This window comes from Cetorhinus maximus, chromosome 23, assembly GCF_964194155.1.
Source record: "Cetorhinus maximus chromosome 23, sCetMax3.hap1.1, whole genome shotgun sequence".
Classification (NCBI taxonomy): Eukaryota; Metazoa; Chordata; class Chondrichthyes; order Lamniformes; family Cetorhinidae; genus Cetorhinus; species Cetorhinus maximus.
The window spans coordinates 42,271,384-42,278,228 of NC_135901.1; the positions used below are offsets into that span (position 1 = coordinate 42,271,384).

At 43.7% G+C, this 6,845-nt stretch overlaps 1 non-coding gene across 1 annotated transcript; it reads right to left on the reverse strand.

Moving 5' to 3' along the window:
* Nucleotides 1–6,452: 6,452 nt before the first annotated feature.
* On the reverse strand, nt 6,453–6,525 carry trnav-uac (transfer RNA valine (anticodon UAC)). Its single transcript has one exon. It is a non-coding gene; the product is annotated as a tRNA-Val (tRNA).
* Between the last annotated feature and the right edge of the window lie 320 nt (nt 6,526–6,845).

Sequence of the window (6,845 nt, forward strand, 5' to 3'; positions counted from 1 at the left end):
AAAAAGGAGATTATAAAAAAAATCCATCATTGTCAGTGCAGGATAGAAATTGCAAGAGACAAAAAATTCCTTTTGGTTTGAGTTTGCTGTGTGTAAATTCTCCCCTTCTAACCCCCTGTAAAAGGAGTTTCCAAAATCCATCCCTGAGAGTTCAGGATAGAAATGCACAACATTCGCTCTTCCTGCTACCTGGACCAGGATAACAGCGCATGCGCCCTGCTACACAGCCGCTCCCCCGGGCCGAGCAGAGGGAGAGACCCAGCCATTTCCGGTCTGTTCACTGCAAACATGGGGCCGATAGTTTCTGATTAAGGCTCTGCGGCCTGCACCAAGTGTTTATGAAACCTCCCTGCCCACTCCGCTGGCTCCATTCCTCCCGCCCACCCACCCACTAACTCTGTTGCTCTGCTGCTGTCGCCATTTGCTTACCGCTCTCTGCTGCTCTGGTCACAAGACAGAACCACGCATGCGCAGGTAGGAGACAACAATGCGCATGTACAATAACAATACGCAATTTGCATGCGCCGAACGCCGGACTCTGTATCAGGCATATTCTTTCCCGCTGTGAATGCTGGGTGACAGCTCCGCCATTAGAAGCCGATACTGTTTAATGATCCGATAATGACTGGAGATTTAGGGTCAACATATTAAATTATTATATCAATTGAGGTAACAAAGTGCACATGCCTCTACCACACTTCTGTCCTGGGTGCAATTAACAACAGAACAAACCCTTACAGCTAGATGTCAATTCACTGGATTCTTTGCAGGTGAGGCAAAGAAATTATTTTTCTTTCCACACACTCAACATTTAAACTCCGTCTTGCCAGTAAGAATGTGCCTATTGCGGCTTAAATCTTTTGAACTTTTAAAGCCTCTGGTGACTGGTGACCAAACTTTGCACACAAGAACTACCAGAATTTTCTCCATCAGATGTGACTGCTGCTGTGTCAACTCATCAGATGATCAAGTGAATCATTTCCACATTCAGCTGGTGAATAATGTTTTCAACGTTTGACTTTACCCAGGAGTGTGCAGCTCAGACTTGGATCTCAAATTCTTCTGGAATTGTGTTCTACATTTTCATCCAAGGAAAAGAGAAAAACGATGCTGTAAATCTGAAATAAAAACATGACATTTTGGAATTCGAAACAGGACTGGTAACGTCAGCGGAGAGGGACATATTTTTCCTCTCAGGTGTGTGACTTTTCAGCAGGGTTGTACTGAGTCAGTGCACAGACCTGAAAACGTAACTCTGACTCTCAGTCCACCGAAATTCCCAGATATTCCGAGTATTTCTATCATTTTCAGCCTTTATCTCTGGTCAAAGATTTTGCTTCTGAAATGGACGTTGGATTTATTGGTGACTAAGTTATATTGATTCTTGTCTATCCGCAAGTGGAAACATCTTCCAAACACTTTTCTAATATTAACAGCTTCGATCAAGTCATCCCTCACCCTGCTTTCCAGAGAAAACCTGTTTAACCTGTTCAATCGTTCTTGAATGTTATAACTTTTCAGTTCTGGCATCACTCCAGTAAATCTTTCTTGCACCTTTTACAGGGCTTCTGGATAACCATAATGATATGGAGATGGAGCATCCCTTTCAAAATAGGCACTTTTATCATGAGCCTGTTGTGTACCTTCTTGCAGTACATCGACTGAACAACTAAACTCCTCCCAGCTCCGCTTTCTTCACATTGAAATCCAGTGTGAAAATATTAACAGTTTCAAAGCTTAACAAGGTGCACAAGATTGGAAGGAGAGTCTGGCTGTGGATAATTGACACTGTGCACATTATTGCAATCAGTACCTCGGACAATCAGGAAAATGAGCTCCTGTCAACCCATCCCAACTCAAAGCCTCGTGTCTTACATTCCTTGTCCCTGCTTTCCAAGGAAAAATTGGGTTCGTGAACTGACTTTGCCTGCATCAAGCAATTAATTGACCTGGGAGTTTAACGGGCACAGGGAGCTGGAGGCGAGGCAGGGATAGAAGCAGAAACAGCTGCAGCATGGAAGCGTTTAGAATTTGACGTGTGTCAGTTACTTTCAGTGATGAATGTCTGCCGTGTGTTCCGTTGTCAGTTTCACAGGAGCCGCAGTGATGAGGTTGGTGGGTTTAGGAAATTGTAAGTTGTACATGAGCCGTTTGAACAGCAGGTCGAACACGTGCCAGCACAAATTTTCTTCAGGGGTATGTATGCGGTGTTTCATTTTTACAGGAAGGACGAGGAGGGACAGGATCGATATAAATTGCTGTGGGAAAAAGGTGGGATTATGAAATTAGTTGAATTGCTCTTCCAGAGAGCCGACACGGACACGATGGGCCGAATTTACTCCTTTTCTGCTGTAGGCATTTATGATTTTATACCAACAATATTAAACTGTGCAGAGGACCAGTCATCGTGGCCGAGTGGTTAAGGCGTTGGAGTCCAAATCCATTGGGGTTTTCCGCTTCCCATTTTCCCTGGTTTTAACTCGCTATCTACAGAGTTAATTATCAGTTAAATTGAATCTACTCCAACCAAACATTCGAGAGTTTTCATATTTCCGTTCATTCACGAAAACAGTCATGAAACTAGCACTGGAAAATATAACAAACACAGAACCAGGTTGGTGTCATTCTTGATTCCCTAAAGGACATTAGTGAACCAGATGAGTTCTTATGACAATCGTTCCATGGTCACCATTAGACTTTCAATTCCAGGTGGGATTCCAACCCTGGCCCCCAAAGAATTACCCTGTGTCTCTGGATTACTAGCCCAGTGACAATACCACTAAGCCACCACCTCCCTGATTCTTCACTCTTTCTCATAATAAAATTCAGCAAAATAATAACAGATTTAAAAAAATGTTTCTTCTGGCAGCGGCTGATTGGAGAGTGTTGGGCTGGATAATTGCTGCATTTCCCTGTCTCACTCACTGTGGAGCTGAGGAAGAGAGAAAACTTGATGCGTTTGTTTGATCCAATAACTTCATCGATTTCTATTTGGCTAGATGGAGGTACATGATGGTTTATTTTCTTTAAAATGAATATTCAGAATATTCTTTGAAATGAATGTTCAGATATGAAGATTGATGCGGGAACTCAGTGGGTAAAAGTCGAGCTTGCAACGTTGGGCGATATTTTCCTGTAGTTTCAGATCCACAGAGCCAGCCAGACCTGTGTGGGAATGAATGTTGATGGGGAGAAAACGACGACGGATTCGCCCCTGGGTGGCCTCAAACCACCGATGTTTTTCAGTTCTCAGCTGAGTGCACTGATCAATTGTGTAACAGAGACTGATGAAAGTTGACTCTTAGAGATCCCTTAAAGCAGGGGGTCAGTGAGTTAAAGCTTCAGATTGCTGCTACCAGAATGACAATTGTTCTCTGTCAGTTTCATTCTCCCAAAATTAAATTTGGGTCATTCATTGTGGATACATGGAAACTGCCTGATCCCACCCACTGCAGACACATCCATGTTACCGGAACCAGCTCTCCTACAACAGTTGCCGTCTCCCTTTGAAACTTTCAGTGTTTTGTCTGTTACCAAATATTCTGATTGTCCCGAAGCCAATAATTCTAAAGGGGTTTCTCTGTGACACAGCGAGTGGTTAGGATCTGGAATGCACTACCTGAGCGTGTGGGGGAGGCAGATTCAATCGTGGATTTCAAAAGAGGATTGGACAGAAAATCCAGGTCTCCGGGGAAAAGGCGAGGGAGTGGGACCAGGCGAGTTAGTTTCCAGAAGAGTAAGAGGTCTCCCTTTTCAGACGGAGATGAGAAGTTTTTTTTCTCTCTCGGGGGGTTGTTAGTCTGTAGAATTATTTTTCCCAGAAAGCATTGGAGGCTGAGTCATTGAATTTATTCAAGGCAGACTTAGACAGATTTTTGATAGACAAGGGAGTCAAGGGTTATGGTGGGCTGACAGGAAATTGGAGTTGAGCCCACAACCAGATCAGTCATGACCTTATTGAACAGCAGAACAGACTCAAAGGGCTGAATGGCCTATTCCTGCTCCTGTTCCTGATCCCTATGTTGCTATGACACGGGCTGAATGGCCTCGATCTGTGGGGTAACTTTTGACCTGAAACTATGATACTATGAGGGGCTCGGGGGGTAAAATGGACTATCTTGGTTATGTTGGTTATTTTGTAATTCAGTGCAAACACCACTCAAGGCAATGGTTAGTGTGCATTGAGTGGAGATAGCATGGCCGAGCGGTCTCAGGGGGTTGGGTTTAGGCTCCAGTCTCCTGTGTGTGTTGCCCTTTCAGTCACATCATCTCAGAATCGGCTCGAAGTCGGCGTCCTTTTAAGATCTTCATTTTGGTAGGAAGAACAAGGAGTGTCAGTGTAAATTGCAGGGTGACCGGGAAGATGTGGAGCCGAATGCTCTCTGTCGCTGCTAGAACCGTTCTGGGATGTTATATGAACAACATTAAAATCACCATAAGGCCTGTAGTCGGGGCCAAGTGTTTAAAGTGATGGGCTTGAAATCCATTGGGGTCTCCTGAAGCAGGTTTGAGTCTGGCTGACTGCACATCTTCCTTTAGATGCCTCCAGGGTTAGTTATTGGTTAAATTGAATAAAAACCTTCCAAACACTCCCGTGTGCTTTACCTGCTTCCCTTCCGCGTTTTTTCATTTCTGTTCATCTGCAAACATTTACTCAATTTGGAGTCTGGAAAGGAACAATAATTGGACAAGTTGGTGTCGCCCTTGCTTTCTTGGTGTTTGCCTCTCCTTTGGTCTCTGTCACTCTCAGTGTAAATGTCTATCTGTGATCAACTGTTTGTGTCAATGTACTTCGGTTCCCTGAGGGGATGAAAACATTTTTATCATCACAAGCTTTATTCACATGAGTTAAACTCAGAACAAGCTGAAACACCAACTTGAAATCAGGATTTCTACTGATATATTTTGGAATATGAACGGCTTTAAATGCTAGTCCGGTTAGCTTAATCGATACAGCATGAAGCTCTAAATTCCGGGGCCATGTATTTGAGCCCCACGCTAGGCGCCATTTTTCCTGAAAACTTTGCAGCTTCCATGGGTGATCCCCAGCTCTCCATTTCTCCAGCAGTATCACCGCTCAAACTGAGTCTTTCTCCGTCCCACTTTGTGAAAAATCGATTTGGTTGTTTCTGCGTTAAAATTGCCCTCTGCTTCACTGGAAGTTGTGACTGTTCAGTGCTGAGGATTTGGTGCTTTCACTGGCAATTCCTGGTCAAGGAAAACCTTTTCCTTACTACTGTGTGAACTGTCACAATGAACAGAAATTCCTGATTAAATGAAACCAGGTCTGGCAGCGTCTGTGGAGTGAGAAAGAGAGTTAATCTTCCAGCTGGATAATCTTTCATCAGAGCTGGAAAAGTCACAGATGTAACAGGTGGAAAACAAATCCAGAGGCGAAGGGGAGTGAAAGGACAAAAGGGAAGGACTGTGATAGGTTACAAGGCCTGAGACAGAAACTGACTAAAGGGATGATGGTGCAAAATGCGGATGGGAATGGGACAGACTTATCTTCCTGCTGTTCAAACTGGCAAAAATATCACTCTTGATCAACCAATCACAACTGCCCTTTCAAAGTAACTTTCTATAAGTGTTTCATTTCCATCCCCACTGCTGCTGCCTTCACAGTCATTCTATCATCTTCAACCCATTCCAGCAAAATCCACCTTCTTCCCTTGTGTTCAGCTCTTCTGACGTCATGGGACTGAGTAAATTCAGTGAAAATTTTTTTGTCATTTGGCACAAGATTCGGAACCAGACCTGGGAGAGTTTTGTGTCGGTGTAAACAGTGAAATCTCCCCTATTACCATTATATTTTGCCGTGAACCACCGTCTCTTTCGTCAGTGATTTGCAGCCTGCCATGCGCTTCTCTCATTCCTTATCTTCACCTCTGTATTTGCTCCCGACCTGTTGAACGGGTGACATTTCAGGCGCTGATGCAATACTCCAGCTCTCACTCCACTGATTCAGGCGGAACTGATATGCGTTTTCAGTTTTCAATCAAGAAGTAATGCATATTTATATTAATCATTCTCATGACATTTATAAGCGCCGAACCCTAACCACTAGACCCCCAGATTTGCAGCTTTACAGCCCGGCTTATCCATGCTTTCTGTGCCTTTTATTTTCATTTCAAACCTCTTTCAACAGAGACACTTTTCTCCGACAAAATGACACGTTTCTCTAGAACACAACCGACTTCTTCAGCCAATGACAACAGCGATTGCTGTTAGCTGGAGCAGCATTCATTGTCTCACAGTCCCGGATTGTCATTGGATCATTAAACAACAAAAAAAGACAGATATCGCCAACTCTCCTGTTACCCGGCGAGTTCCAACAGATAAGGCGATAAGCAAGTGCAATACGGCTGTGAGACACTGCATTCAGCTAATATTCAACAACAAGAAGGAGCAACGCAGCTTTTCCTGTTACTTAAATGTGAAAGTTGCGGTAAAGTTTCTGCCCGGTTTCGAACCGGGGACCTTTCGCGTGTAAGGCGAACGTGATAACCACTACACTACAGAAACTCCACTGATAAGTGCATCTGACTACAATGCAGTTCCGCAATAGCATTTTTGGGTCTTGGTTTTGAAGAAATGGAATTCGGCTGTTCTCATTAGGAATGCTGGAGACAGACTGATCAACAATGTCATCATCAAATGGTACAGCAGGTTGGATGGTCATTAGATCATCTCTTCTGTGCCAGCTTCTTTTTTAAAGAGGAACCAATTCGTCTCAATATAATTCTCTCTCTCCATAAGACTAATTTTTCTCTATTTCAAGTAACTGTCTAATTCACTTTTGAGGAAGGAGTTTCTGCAGAATCCATGCACAGTTTCCCTTAATT